The sequence below is a fragment of the Amblyomma americanum genome, chromosome 2 (assembly GCF_052857255.1).
Source record: "Amblyomma americanum isolate KBUSLIRL-KWMA chromosome 2, ASM5285725v1, whole genome shotgun sequence".
Classification (NCBI taxonomy): domain Eukaryota; kingdom Metazoa; phylum Arthropoda; class Arachnida; order Ixodida; family Ixodidae; genus Amblyomma; species Amblyomma americanum.
The window spans coordinates 7,461,031-7,475,910 of record NC_135498.1 but is presented as its reverse complement, the minus strand read 5'-3'; the positions used below and the strand labels follow the sequence as shown (position 1 = coordinate 7,475,910).

Genomic DNA, 14,880 nt, shown 5'->3' with positions numbered 1-14,880 from the left:
GAAATGCTGCGGATGTTCTCGACCACCTGGGGTTCTTTAGCGTGTACTGACATCGTACAGTACACAGGCGCCTTGCGCTACTTGCGCCTTGCGCTGATTTGCGCCTTGCGCTGATTTCGCGCCTTGAGTGACGCGGTGACTGCGTGTAAATGCAGTCACCGCGGCCGGGGTCGAACTCGGGTCCTCCGGCTTAGTAGTCAAGCGCGCTAACCATTGAGCCACCACGGTGGGGCAGAAGTTCGGATGAGAAATCCGTAGATTGTACCGAAGCTCTCAAGAACATTTTCCTATTACATGATGACGCACGATTAGGAATTGTATGTAATTTATTAGAATAAAAAGGAGCATCAAATGTGCGATCTCTTCGGCCGCATTAAAGATCCGAGGAAAGAAATAATACTCTTTATTAGATGGCGTGTTTTTACATTTCGTAAATTTAAAATCAGCAGAAAAATAGTTTCCTTTGACCACATAGGTATAAAGCTGAAATATTCTCTATGTCTATACCTAAAGAAGTCTCTGTCTTGAATCACTGAAACTATTGGCGGAAATACCTGATGTATAGTATATAACTGTGCATATCTAGTAGAGATTAGTAAACCAGATGTAAAGCCAATTCTTTCAGCGAAGAACAATACAGACGGCAGGCTTCCGCTTTAATCGCCATCCGGGTCGATATACGGTATGCTTGCTTTGCCTGAAGTAACAAAATATTAGTTACTTACAGGTGAGAGACCGGAAGCGGGCAGAGTGGGTGAGGGAACAAACGCGGGTTAATGACATCCTAGTCAAAACCAAGAGGAAAAAATGGGCTTGAGCAGGGCATCTAATGCGAAGGCAAGGTAACCGCTGGTCCTTAAGGGGAACTGAGTAGATCCCAAAAACGGCAAGGTGTAGCAGGGGCGGCAGAAAGTTAGATGGGCTGATGAGATTAAGAAGTTTGCGGGGATACCATGAGCGCAACTGACAAATGACAGGGTTGAATGGAGAGATGGGAGGCACCTTTGCCCTGCAGTGGGCGCGTAGTCAGGCTGATGATGATGATGCTCCCTTAGCATACACCCACTGAGAGTTTTTACAGACGTGTGCGTGGTCGCACAATAAAGGCATGTAACATGCGACATAAGTTCGGCCTCGTGCATGCGTAAGCAAATACTGACCATGCACGCGATACTGCGTGACTTTGCATCTGACGGGTAATTGGATTAGATCTCGGAACACAGACACCAGACAGCGTCTAACCTTCTTGGTAGTAAGCTCCTCATTCAGTGCTCTTCGTAAGCTATTTCAAGGTTTAAGAGTCCTCTCGGAGTGTCATCGACATGAGTACGTTTAGACAGCCCGGTTCAGCTGTAGTGTGCTCTAGAGGCTATAGTTTTTATTCCGGTGGATGCAAGCATACAAGCATGCACGAAAAACGAGGTTTTTCAGCAAAATGAGCGAGGTCTTCGGAATCATAACTGATGGTTTCGATTCCTCCTTGTATAAATATTGCGTCAAAGATTGCAATTACCTCGCGCCCTTGGACGAGGATAAAAGGCCTGTGACTGGTGCGTGATCGCCTGGACAGCAGTTTTGTATTCGACTTTGTCGGAAGGCGGCGCATCATTCTAGGTCTTATCATAGACGTCAGTGCATACTGATAGTATATCGGCGATTTTCTTATTCAGATTATTGCTGAGTCCATTCGTCTGAGGTGTCGTACTCAGCTGTTGTGCGACTCGTGCTACTCAGCTTCATTATTTCTTTCATGACATGTGGAACGGAGGCGGTCCCTCAGTCTGACAGCTGCACACACGGCTGCCATGTGAAAGCGAATGCACCAATGTACATCGTCAACAGGCCCTCCGCCTCTACCTGACCATACGCGGTTGTCGCACAAAGGCTGTCGTGAAATATTTACACCACCATAAGAGTCCATCGGTAAGTTTTGCAAGAAATAAAATGGCTGCCAGAATCGTTGTTGTGCGTCGTGTGTGCCTGTGCTTGTTTCATTTCAAGAGCATACGCAACCAACTTGCCGAGCACCACGCTTTACTGCAGTAAATTTTCCTCAAACATAAAGCGCTTAGGGCCCTCCCACCAGTTTCCTTTGTTGTACAGGCAAAGTGGCACTCTCTTCGAGGCACCTTTCATGTCACACTCAGCTTAAAACGGTGAAAGCTTCCGCTTTATTTTCAGGAGCTATAGATCCCATTCGCAGCACGTGCATGCTAGCGACAACATGATGTAATTTTTGAAAAAATGTTGCCCCCCCCCCCCTTCCCCGCAACCCCCCTTCTTTTTACGCTCCCTTCTCTTTTTCTTCTGCCGCATATATTCTGCCCTGACACTTCGAGTGTCAAGTTTCCTCTGCGCCACCAAAACAAACGTGGGTGCACGCAGGGTCGGAGCCCTATCGAACCTAGCTGTTGGACTATTGGGAGAAAATTTTCCAAAAGACCGAGGATGAAAGAGGCAGGTATAAATAAAGAACCGCATGGTAAGCCAATCAGGAAGACCAGATTGCCCCGTTTGACTGTCCTCGGTTGTCGATCTCTATATTATTTTCTCGTAGCACGCTTTTCCAGTATGCGAACTCTCCCTGCCTATATATCACTGAACACGTGCTTTCTAAACGAATGCATCGCGATGCCGACCACTTCTTATGTTCATTTACTTCGTTCCATTTTTACTATATTATATTGCTGGTTTTATTTATTTTCCAACCGTAGCTGTATGGCGAACTCCCGTCTATTTTATATATAGAACATGGAACCGGACGCCTCGAATCACTTGTGGACGACGCAGTCCGAGTGCCGCCTTGCATCTTTCCGTACCTACAGCCTTAGAAGGGATGTGGCTGTTGCTGATTAATGTTGGCACGAGAACTAGCTCGTATTTTTGCAATAGATGTTGCGAGACCAAGCCCCTTTCTGTGATTTTTACTGCCCTGTAGAACGTGATTTGATGCACAAGTTGCTTCTACGCTTTGTGATAAAATCCATTTCCGATTCTGTTTCCAACTTTATCACTAAATGTCGCTTTATCAGTTGCACTTCTAACGTCTAAAACAGCACAGCGAATCCAAAAGAATAAATTAGAGCTAAAGTCCATGCCATGATAAAGAGATAAAAAAGTGACAACCATAATTTTTACGATTGTGCGCGAGTGTCCCGCGTGCTTCCCCCCGCACGTTTGGACCCTTTTTTGAACTCTTTTGAACATTCACGGATTTTGTGTTTGTTTCGGCGCAACACTAGTTGCCAGTGTGCATCTTTTGTATAAGTCGGGTGACGCTAGTCGCCAAAGCATGTCTTTTGCGTATGTCGGGCGACATTAGTCGCCCTTCTGTATCTTTGATTCTACGAGGGACGGCTGTCCCTTTCAGGCTCGTTGTACATAAACTTTTCTTGAATCTTTACGAATTTAGTGTGGAAGGGAGGTTTGTAGTGATAGAAAAAAAATTTCCAGTGACTCATCGCCCTCTTCGGTTGGGAGAGCTCCGGACGCTCTCAGGGATGTGCACCATGCGCGAACGTAACAGGTCTATATGCAAAGTTCCCGCATATGGCAGCTACGAAGCGAGCAATTCGTTTTAAAATACAGCGCGGAACGGCGAAGACGAAACAAGTTCCATATTTTTGCCTGGGACGCACCAAAATAATATTCTTTGATCTCTCTGCCCTTCGTGCATGGTATATGTGAATGGAGCAGCCTGTTTTTTTGTTTTCTTTTCTGGATTTTGAGAAAAAAATGGACAGCAACTGCCTCAGATCTCGGCGGACACCCGAACCACGCCTTTAGAGAAGGGATAAAGAAGGGAGTGAAAGAAGAAAAGAAGAAAGAGGTGCCTTTCTAGCGTTGGTTGCGCACGAAACTCAAATGACGCGATTACATTTCTGGCTTTTGCTTGAAGATGAACTGTCGCCATTGTGAGTGTACGCAGCGCTCCCTGTCTGCCATAAGGAAATTTATTGGGACTACAAAAACGAACTCTCGAGCCAGGAGATACAGAGCGCTTGGAGCAGCAGTTATTGCGCCTTTCCTCTCTTCGTAAACTCCTGTACCTGCAACGCTAAGCGAGCCCCAATCCAAGTGCACGAACATACCCACCACGGTGGCTTAGTGGTTAGAAAACTTGCCTACAGAGCCCGGAGACGCGGAATCAAACAGATGCTGCAGCAGAGTTTCGGTTTAGATGAAGCGTCAGAACCGCTCATATGCTGTGCGATGTCAGTGCATTCAAGCCGAAGAACCTCAGGCGCCCGAAAATAATAATAATAATAATAATTGTTTTTTTGGGGGAAAGGAAATGGCGCAGTATCTGTCTCATATATCGTTGGACACCTGAAACACGCCGTAAGGGAAGGGATGAAGGAGGGAGTGAAAGAAGAAAGAGAAATAGGTGCCGTAGTGGAGGGCTCCGGCATAATTTCGACCACCTGGGGATCTTTAACGTGCACTGACATCGCACAGCACACGGGCGCCTTAGCGTTTTTCCTCCATAAAAACGCAGCCGCCGCGGTCGGGTTCGAACCCGGGAACTCCGGATCAGTAGTCGAGCGCCCTAACCACTGAGCCACCGCGGCGGGGCCCCGAAAATAACCCAGAGTCCTCAACTACGGCGCTTCTCCCACTGTCGTTTCTTTAACCCTCTTTCATCCCTCGCTCCCGGCGCGGTTGAGGCGTCCACTGAGAGTGAGAAAGTTACTGAGGCTTTCCTGCTCAAAACACAATTTTCTTCATTTTTCAACGGATGGATGCCGTCCCTTCCTTTACCGCGTGGTTCAGGTGTGCGCCGATGTGTGGGACAGATACTGCGTCATTTCCTTTCCCCCATAACCAATTTTCATTTCAAAGCGAAAGCTTTACTGGCCGTGAACTTGCGATTTCGCCGTGGCCGCACTCCGAGGAGGCACATGGCTGAAAAAACGCAAGCCTTGCCGCGGATATTTCTCTCTCTCGCTCCTTAGTCACTACTGCGCATGCGCCACTAGTAGCACCGAGCCACAGGTGTTCCGCCGCTGCGCAGAGCCGCGCCTTTTCTCAAAATAATAACAATAATAATTGGTTTTGGGGGGAAAGGAAATGGCGCAGTACCTGTCTCATATATCGTTGGACACCTGAACCGCGCCATAAGGGAAGAGATAAAGGAGGGAGTGAAAGAAGAAAAGAAGAGAGAGGTGCCGTAGCGGAGGGCTCCGGAATAATTTCGGCCACCTGGGGATCTTTAACGTGCACTGAGATCGCACAGCACACGGGCGCCGTAGCGTTTCGCCTCCATAAAAACGCAGCCGCCAGGTTCAATTTTCTCTTTCTTGTTTCCCCCCCCCCCCCCTCGTTTATTCCTTCCTTTACGGCACGGTTCGGGTGTCCACCGAGATATGTGTGACGGTTACTGTGCCATATTCTTTCCTCAAAAACCAAACAAAACAAGTGAGCCGACGGCGTTCATAGAGTTCATTGGCGTTGACAACTTCGCAAAGGCTGTTCATTTTCACGAAAGGAAAGGAGCACAATCGGCTCCGTGTGTCAGTGGAGACTTCCATCTCGCTTGCATGTACATGACGTCGGTGTCCAACTGCGAAAGCCTGCTTTGATCGCGTTCCGTGCACTGGATAGGCAGCGCGCCCTCCCTGTCTCCCTAGGAGGTGGCATGCAGTTAATGGTTGATCGCGAGAGATTGATCACCAAATGAACGCTCAGGCCTAGCTATTGCTGTAGTGCCGCATGTCAGCCACAACGCTGTCAGCGCTAAAGCATTCAGGCCACATCTCTCTCACCACCGCTACGTGTATCAAAGCACGAATGAGGCGTCCGCATATCCAGAGAGCCAGTTATGCGCCCTTCCTTTGCTCAAAGTCATCGCAGTTTAAAACATGGTCAACGCCAACGCCAATAAACACAGTGAACGTCGACATCTTCGCTTTGTAGATCCTGGATTAGCTGAGCTAATCCACATTAATTTTTCAACATCGCCTCCGACTTCACATCCAGCACACCCAATTTACAGAGGAGAGATATCGCCTTCCTGTACAGTGGACACGCGCCCTCCGCGTGTGGCCTCTCCTCAACATGTCCAAAGAGGACCATAATGCAGGCGCCTGACGCGGGCGGAAGCCATGCACCACCATTTTGGGATACAATAGGGAGTCTTCTACGTAGACATCTCCGGCCTGGCCCCCAGGGGCTGGTACACGGCCGCGGTCGTCCACGAGGGCAGAACAGTAGGCACCCTTAATTTCAAGGCCCAGTCAGCAATTCATGCAGAAGATGTTGCCATCGCCCTGGCAGCCTCCGACTCCTACTTCAAGTACATAATCACGGACTCAAGAGGGGCTTGTCGAAACGTCGAGCAAGAGTGGGCTACTCCATTGGCTTATCGCACCTACCAAATGATTAAACGCGCCCCGTCTCCGCGGAGTCAAAGCGCTTAGGCGCCCGTGTGCTGTGCGATGTCAGTGCGCGTTAAAGATCCTCAGGCGGTCGAAATTATTCCAGAGCCCTCTACTACGGCACCTCTTTCTTCCTTTCTTCTTTTACTCCATCCTTTATCCCTTCCCTTAAGGTGTGGTTCAGGTGTAGCCAATATGCGACAGTTACTGTGCCATTTGTTTTCTCAAAAAATGAACAAAACGCAAAAGGCGCCCGTGTGCTGTGCGATGTTAGTGCAGGTGGGTCGAAATTATTTCGAAGCCCTGCGCTATGGAACCTTTTTCATCATCATCGTCATCAAAAAAATTAATGTGGATTAGCTCAGCTAATCCAGGATATACAAAGCGAAAGGTGTCGGCGTTCACTGTGTCAATTGGCCTTGGCGTTGACAATGTTCAAGACAGCGATGGCTTTAAGAAAAGTAAGGGCACATAACTGGCTCCCTGGATATGCGGACGCCTCATTCGTTAATAATAATAATAATAATTGGTTTTTGGGGAAAGGAAATGGCGCAGTATCTGTCTCATATATCATTGGACACCTGAACCGCGCCGTAAGGGAAGGGATAAAGGAGGGAATGATATTTGGCGGCGTTGAGAGAGAAAGAGATAGAGAGATGTATCCTGAATGCATTAGCGCTGACAGCGTTGTCGCTGACACGCGGCACTGCTGCAATAGCTATATATAGGCCGCCGCGTTCATTTGATGATCAATCTCTCGTGATCAACCATTAACTGCATGCCACCAGGGTAGCAGGGAGGGCGTGCTACCTATCTACTGCGCGGAATAATAATAATTGGTTTTTTTTTGGGGGGGGGAAAGGAAATGGCGCAGTATCTGTCTCATATATCGTTGCGTTGGACACCTGAACCGCGCCGTAAGGGAAGGGATAAAGGAGGGAGTGAAAGAAGAAAGGAAGAAAGAAGTGCCGTAGTGGAGGGCTCCGTTACCACTGCACATCGCACAACTTCAATTTAAGGGCCGCAAGACATGCAAGAAGTATGGTGAGCAGCAGGTGCGGCAAACTGAGAATTCTCTTGCTGAGAGACGTAATAATCCTACTCTCGGCCAAAAGATTGAGTCGTTCGTGATAGAATTTCACGCTAACGTAGTATTAAATGTTTACGGGATTTGGCAAACATCGCGCTTTGTCAAATTTGCTACGCACGTCTTGTTATAAGAAGTTTCTATAGATGGTGCCGGCTGCACCAGCGACGTAGGGTCACTGGAAAAAAATACTTTTTTAGCTTAGTGGAGACGTATTAGCGGAGACGTATACCGGTTTGCCGGACGCCTCCTGCGTACGCTCAGTGACAAGGGTAGGGCCGGGTGGTGAAGCTACTGCGCGTGCGCAGCCGGCATCTGATGAACCGGCATACGTCTCCGGCATGCTAAAAATGTCTGATGGTAGGGTTTTAACACAGTTAAGCCGAGTAACGTGCGAAAGCATGTGTTTAGCTTAATTGGCTTGTGCTTTTGCTTTGTTGGGTCGTCGGCACGTCTGGCGACGATTTTATACTGAGGATAAGCTCCGATAGAGGTTCAGCTGGTCGGTTCTCTTCGCACCGCAGATGAAAGTTGGTGAAGACGACGATGTGCAATGATGAACAGCGCGAGTTGAAGGTTGCCGTTTAGCACGAGGCGTGATCAGCTGCGGCGATAGCATAGTGCTCTCGAGCAGTGGCCAGCGGAGGTGACCTGTTCGCGCCGCCGTGGATTCGAATCCCAGTCGGGGCAATATTTATTTATACATTTATTGAAGGACAAGTCAAGGCTTCAGCGATGATTTGACTTTTGAAACTTTGGCCGTGAAGTAAAGCTTTCGCTCTAAAATTATCCAGTGGCTCTGCAGCGACGGAGTGAAGCTACCGCGGAAAGGGCAACGCTCCCGATGGCCAGGCACACCGCCGCGTGGCCGCCAAACTGTATGGCGGAATGGCACGGACGCGCTCTGCCTCATTGCTAAAAAGCGCCATCACCGAGTAGAGGGTGCCTTGATGCCAGCGTCACCGTAGCAGGAACGCAAAGCAGGCTTTTGCAGTTGGACACCAACGCCACATACATGAAAGCGAGATTTTGGTCTCCACTGACCCACGGAGCCGGTTGTTCGCCTTTCCTTTCGTGAAAATGAACGGCCTTTGCAAAGTTGTCAACGCCAATGAACTCTATGAACGCCGTCGGCTCATTTGTTTTGTTTGTTTTTTAAGGAAAAGAAATGGCACGGCAACCGTCTCGCATATCTCGGTGGACACCCGAACCGCGCCGTAAGAGAACGGATAAAGGATGGAGGGGAAGAAGAAAGAAAAAAAACTGAAAATTGAAAGTTGGATTTTGAGGAAAGGTGCGGCACTGCGCAGCGCCGGAACGCCAGTGGCTCGGTGCTACTAGTGGCGCATGCGCAGTAGTGATTAGGGAATGAGAGAGAGAGAGAGAAATATCTGCGGCGATGCTCGCATTGTGACGTCATGTGCCTTCTCGGAGCACCGCCACGGCGATTGCAAGTTCGCGGCGATTAAAGCTTTCGCTTTAAAACTATTTTGCGATGTCAGTGCACGTTAAAAATCCTCAGGTGATCAAAATTTTTCCGGAGCCCTCCACCATGGCATGTCTTTCTTAACTTCCGCCTTTATGCTTCCTTTACTACGCGGTTCGAGTGTCCACCGAGATACGTGAGACAGTTACTGCGCCATTTACTTTCCTCCTTTATCCCTTCCTTTAGGGCCGGTTCAGGTGTGAGCCTAGATGTGATGATAATAAATGGTTTTTGGGGAATGTGAATTGCACAGTATCTGTCTCATTATCGTTGGACACCTGAACCGCGCAGTAAGGGAAGTAATAAAGGAAGGAGTGAAAGAAGAGAGGAAGAGGTGCCGTAGTGGAGGGCTCTGGAATAATTTCGACCACCTGGGGATCTTTAACGTGCACTGACATCGCACAGGACACGATCGCCTTAGCGTTTTTCGTCCATAAAAACGCAGCTGCCACGGTCGGGTTCGAACCCGGGAACTTCGGATCAGTATCTGAGCGTCCTACACTACTTATACTTAGCCACCGCAGCGGGTACTCTTTCCCGTTAAAAAATTATTTGGTCCACAATTGTTGGACATGGACTTAATTTTTTTACCCGAGTTTTTCTGGTCGACGAAGCCTACCTTACCAGGCCACCTGTCGAGGTGGTTTTCACCTCCATCATCATTCCTTATATCTCTCACGCCGCAGTTCAGGTGCCCACCGAGAAGGGAGAGGTTTGCTGCGTCTTTACTCTCTCCGTAACCTCGGGCGTCTCGTCCTGACCGCGGCGGCAGCGTTTCGATGGGGGCGAAACGCGTAGGCGCCGTTCTGCGGTGCGATGTCAGTGCACGTTAAAGATCCCCAGGTGGTCGAAATTACTCCGGAGCCCTCCACTACGGCACCTCTTTTTTCCTTTCTTCTTTAACTCCTTCCTTTATACCTTCGCTTACGGCACGGTTCAGGTGTCAGCTGATATGTGAGAAAGATACTGTGCCATTTCATTTCCCCGAGGTTCCATGTTAGAAGTAGGACGAAAAAATGAATTATTATTATTATTATTATTAATTTTATTATTAATATTATTATTATTAATATTATTATTATTAGTATTATTATTATTATTACTATTATAATTCATTTTTTCGTCCTACTTCTAACTTGGAACCGAACAAATGAACGCTATCGCGCTTTGGGCCTGAATTTTCTCGAGGTGTATGATTTATAATTACAAGAATCACGCAGCTAGCGGAAATTATTGCCGCTTTAAAATATTTGGCAGTAATGCCGCGGAAATACAGGCAGCATTTTGAAAGGTTTCACTTCAGGTCTAGTCCAGGTGCGGACGCCTTTGAAGGAAGCATGCCGGCGGTCAATAGCAGTTATTCTGATATCAATTGTCTGCATTCAAATCGCTCGGTGCTGCCGTATTTAACTTGCCCGTTTGAAATGCTTATTTGACCCTTCAAATTTATCGATGAAAAATAACGAAAATAGCACTTGTTAGGTTCAGTGCCGGAGAGGCGAAGTCGCAGTACACGAGAGTGGGAAGTAGAGGCACATCGCCCCTATTAGGATTACCGAGTAGGCTGGGCAGAATACAGGGTGTCGAACGCGGGTACTCCAGATCAGTACCCGAGCGCTCTAACCACCGAGTGACCACGGTGGGTTGAACCGTGACAAGATACAGCACAAACATGCCCTGATGATGACTGGTCGTACAGCGTTCCGGGTGGTGTTATATGATTTATCGTTGCATACAACTTACATGGGCTTGTCAAGTTGGAGGTTAGTTTGCGACAGCCGTTCTAACCGACGACATAGGCCTGTTTCACATAGTGCGACTAGAACGAAAACAGCCGGCCTAGTCGGTGACGCCGCAGTGCGATTTTCGGCCAGTGCTTTCACATGCAACGCGTACCCTGCGAATTCGGTCGCATGGACAGGTAATGTTGCTTGATGTTTCCATAGGCAATCCATGATTAAACGCGACAGAAACGCTACACGAAATGTGCTGATCATGTTACGACCAGCGTATTTTTAGATGCAAGACATTATTTCGTATCTTTTGATTAGATTATTCTAATCAGTTTTGCTTCCACCGCGGCAACAGCTCCCACGTGACCACACGTCGCACGACGTCTCGGCGCTCCCTTTGGTCAGTCGCAGAGCGAACACGCCCACGCTGCGACTGAATTCCAACCGAACGGAGCTCGATCGCAAGCCGTCTGCGACTAGACCGACGGCCCTCCCCAGTCGCAGACCGACGGAATTCGCAGTATCGCAGGGGAAAATCGCATGCATGTGAAACGGGCCACATGCACCTTCTATTGTGTACCTTACCAGAGAGGAGTCCAGGGGAGTCCACCGAGATGGGAGACAGTTCCTGCGCCATTTCGTTTTCCCAAGAACCAATTGTCAATTTTCATTTGACTCGTTGGACAGCGCTCTGGGTGGTGCTAAACTCGCGCGAGTTTGAGGGGGGTGGGTGCTAATGTACTCAGCGAACTAACGCTTTTGCATTCCGGCAGCAAGCAGTCTTGCCTCTCTTGAATTTTAAAAGCGCTAGCTCTTACTACTTGCGTTTGTCAATGACGCGTCTGTCTGCAATGAAGGTCAAATTGACCAAAGCAGCTGTAACGCGACCACGCTATATCACATAGCAACAGAGGGCGCGTAGCACCTCAATTGATTCCTGTAATTACCATCGTTTAGTATGTGCCAGTATAGCGGCCATCGAAGGGGGACTCCCACTGGGACCACCATTTGCATAAAAAAAAATTTGCCGCCACCGTCTGGAAGACGTTGAAGTAGCGAGCGTTAGCTGTTTGGTAGCGCAATCTGTCGTCAATGCGATGTATTACCACGTGATTAGGCGACTTCTCCATACCTCGCAGTGAGCGGGCGCCTACCGCCTTAAGGTCGGATATTTTTGACCAATTTGGGCGGAAAAATTTTTCGACTCTTTGGAGGGCCATTTTTCCTGACCTCAAGGCGGTAGGTGTCGTGTCGCCATGAGGTCTGAAATTGTGAGCTGCCGAGTGCTGACGTCACGGCCGCCTTGTTAAGCCTAACCATAACCAAATATTGACCTAATTAGGCGATATTGGTGTCTAGCATGTTCTATCCATCGAGCCCGTTACGAATATGCGATTAGTTAGATCATGACTTTATCGGTAAATAATTACACGCAGATAAGTACAAGCCCAGCCGCAACTAAATATTAACGTCATTAGTTGATAGTAGTGTCTAACGTGCTCTACTCAAGAGGATTCCAAATATGAAATTCGTTTTATTATGGCCTCATTAATTACTGAGGTATAAGCGATTAAACATAGTCACGTGAGTAGTTAATTATGAGGTCACAAAATCAGTGACCTCACCAATTCGATATACTAATGACGTCACCAATCAATCACCAGTTGGGTAGCTATATCAATCTACTAGAGGGGCCACCATCTTGAATTCCTCGGACTTCGAAGATTTCACGCCGAAGTGGTATGAAAGCAGACCCTAATAATAATAATTGGTTTTGGGGGAAAGGAAATGGCGCAGTATCTGTCTCATGTATCGTTGGACACCTGAACGGCGCCCTAAGGGAAGGGATAAAGGAGGGAGTGAAAGAAGAAAGGAAGAAGAGGTGCCGTAGTGGAGGGCTCCGGAATAATTTCGACCACCTGGGGATCTTTAACGTGCACTGACATCGCACAGCACACGGGAGCCTTAGAGTTTTTCCTCCATAAAAACGCAGCCGCCGCGGTCGGGTTCGAACCCGGGAACTCCGGATCAGTAGTCGAGCGCCCTAACCACTGAGCCACCGCGGCGGGTGTAGCAGACCCCAAGAAATCGAAAAACGTGATGAATAAGAGTTAACGCTCTTAAAAATTGCTGGTGGTTTAGCTCTGGTTAACCCTGGTCGAAAGCGAAAAGCAGCATCTTCCTGGCTACCTTCGCGGTCGAGTGACTGGCGGTTCCCATAGATACACGCACAGTAGTAGGCATTTTTAAAGATAGATAGATAGATAGATAGATAGATAGATAGATAGATAGATAGATAGATAGATAGATAGATAGATAGATAGATAGATAGATAGATAGATAGATAGATAGATAGATAGATAGATAGATAGATTAGATAGATAGATAGATAGATAGATAGATAGATAGATAGATAGATAGATAGATAGATAGATAGATAGATAGATAGATAGATAGATAGATAGATAGATAGATAGATAGATAGATAGATAGATAGATAGATAGATAGATAGATAGATAGATAGATAGATAGATAGATAGATAGATAGATAGATAGATAGATAGATAGATAGATAGATAGATAGATAGATAGATAGATAGATAGATAGATAGATAGATAGATAGATAGATAGATAGATAGATAGATAGATAGATAGATAGATAGATAGATAGATAGATGCCAGGAAGAAAGAAAAGGAAGTGCACAGGCCTGCTCACTGGCTCAAGAAGAGCCACAGTCTCTACCACGTGCAGATAGCAGGAGAGTTGAAAGATCGGATAGAAAGACAGGATAGTAAAGACGCGCTAAAGACAAGGCCGATCCCGGAGGTAGTGCAATACCGGGCCAACCGGTGGCGGGTGTGAAGCATCCTTCAAACTCTCCGCCAAATTTCCAAAAATAAGTCCAACTGGACTCCACCGTAACAGATACTTTACGGGGTCCGGACATTTATTGCGAAAGCCTTACTATATATACGCCAGTCAGCGGGCCATTTCGGCTGGTCACACCGTATGCCGTATTCAGGCAGCCGTATGCCGTATGCGCTGGTGGACGATCGACCTTGAGCCGCCGTTGGCTAGCAACGCCGCAGCCGCGCCCCCAACAGATGGCGCCGCGGTCGACGCCGCTGCCGTATCTGCTCGCTCCACCAGATGTGCTCTGCTTGGGTAGAGGGAGAGGAGGTGTGGCCTCACGGGGGGTATATATTTACCCATCCCCTGAGTGCATTGTAGGTATCGCTGGTGGTGATACCTGATACTTGATTTAATATCTGCAGCGCGGCCTTCGACCTAAGATATTAAACTTCATTTTGGAATATGGCGGAGTGCTTGGTTTGCAGCACTCTGGCACAGGTCGGCCCGGTAATGCACTGCCTCAGGGATCGGCCCGGGGAATATTAGCGCGGCGCGCCCTTTTCTTTCACTTTTTGCTATCCTATCCTTTACCTCTCCTACTTTCAGCACGCGGCAGCGAACGTGGCTCGGCTTGAGCCAGTAGGAAGGCCCGTGCTCTTTCCTTTTCCTTCTTCCTATCAGAAACACCAGTCAGTCCGCAACTACAGTTGTGTCGTTTTTAATGCAACAACATAGCTAGACAACCAGACTAACCTGGACTTGCAATCAAGATTAACCAAGGCTAACCATGCTATGGCTTAGCTTTCGCTACTTTTGTCCTGGCATAGCCGAGCTAAGCCACTGCCAATTTTTTCTTCTCATTTTTGATCGTGTACGCATTCCGCACCTTGGAGCAAAAGAGCGCTGTTACCAAGGCGATTCTGCGCCGCCAGCCTTCATATTTAGGGGGCGACGGCTAATTGTGCGTAAGAGGTTTACACAACACCCCGTCAGGTGGCGGTGCGTTGATTCCTTAGAAGTCATAATTTCATAAGTAATGGCTAGGTGGCTTGAGCCACCGCCCGATTTAAAGGATTCAGCCGTATCCATCACACAAAAAGAGCAGAGTCCTAAGAGTGATTCAACTGCAATTATTGCAGGAGGAAAAGAGCTCCGGCTGCCATCGATCTAGAGCATTCCGCGTATGACGTGCGGGACTCCAATTTTTATTCCACGTTCCTTTCGTGCGCCCATACTTTCCGTTACAGGGATTTCACCGATGGTGGAAATAACCACGGTAAAAGAAATGCAACTGATGCACTGCTGTTGCGCCACCGCCACTGAGTGCTACGTTTATTCCAG

At 48.0% G+C, this 14,880-nt stretch overlaps 1 long non-coding RNA gene and 1 pseudogene across 1 annotated transcript in view; one reads left to right on the top strand and one right to left on the bottom strand.

The window, feature by feature from the left end:
• Positions 1-14,880, top strand: part of LOC144120490 (uncharacterized) — a 276,226-nt gene that overhangs the window by 76,947 nt on the left and 184,399 nt on the right. The gene's annotated exons all lie outside the window — the stretch shown is intronic.
• LOC144122346 (U2 spliceosomal RNA) lies at positions 13,491-13,637 on the bottom strand (annotated as a pseudogene).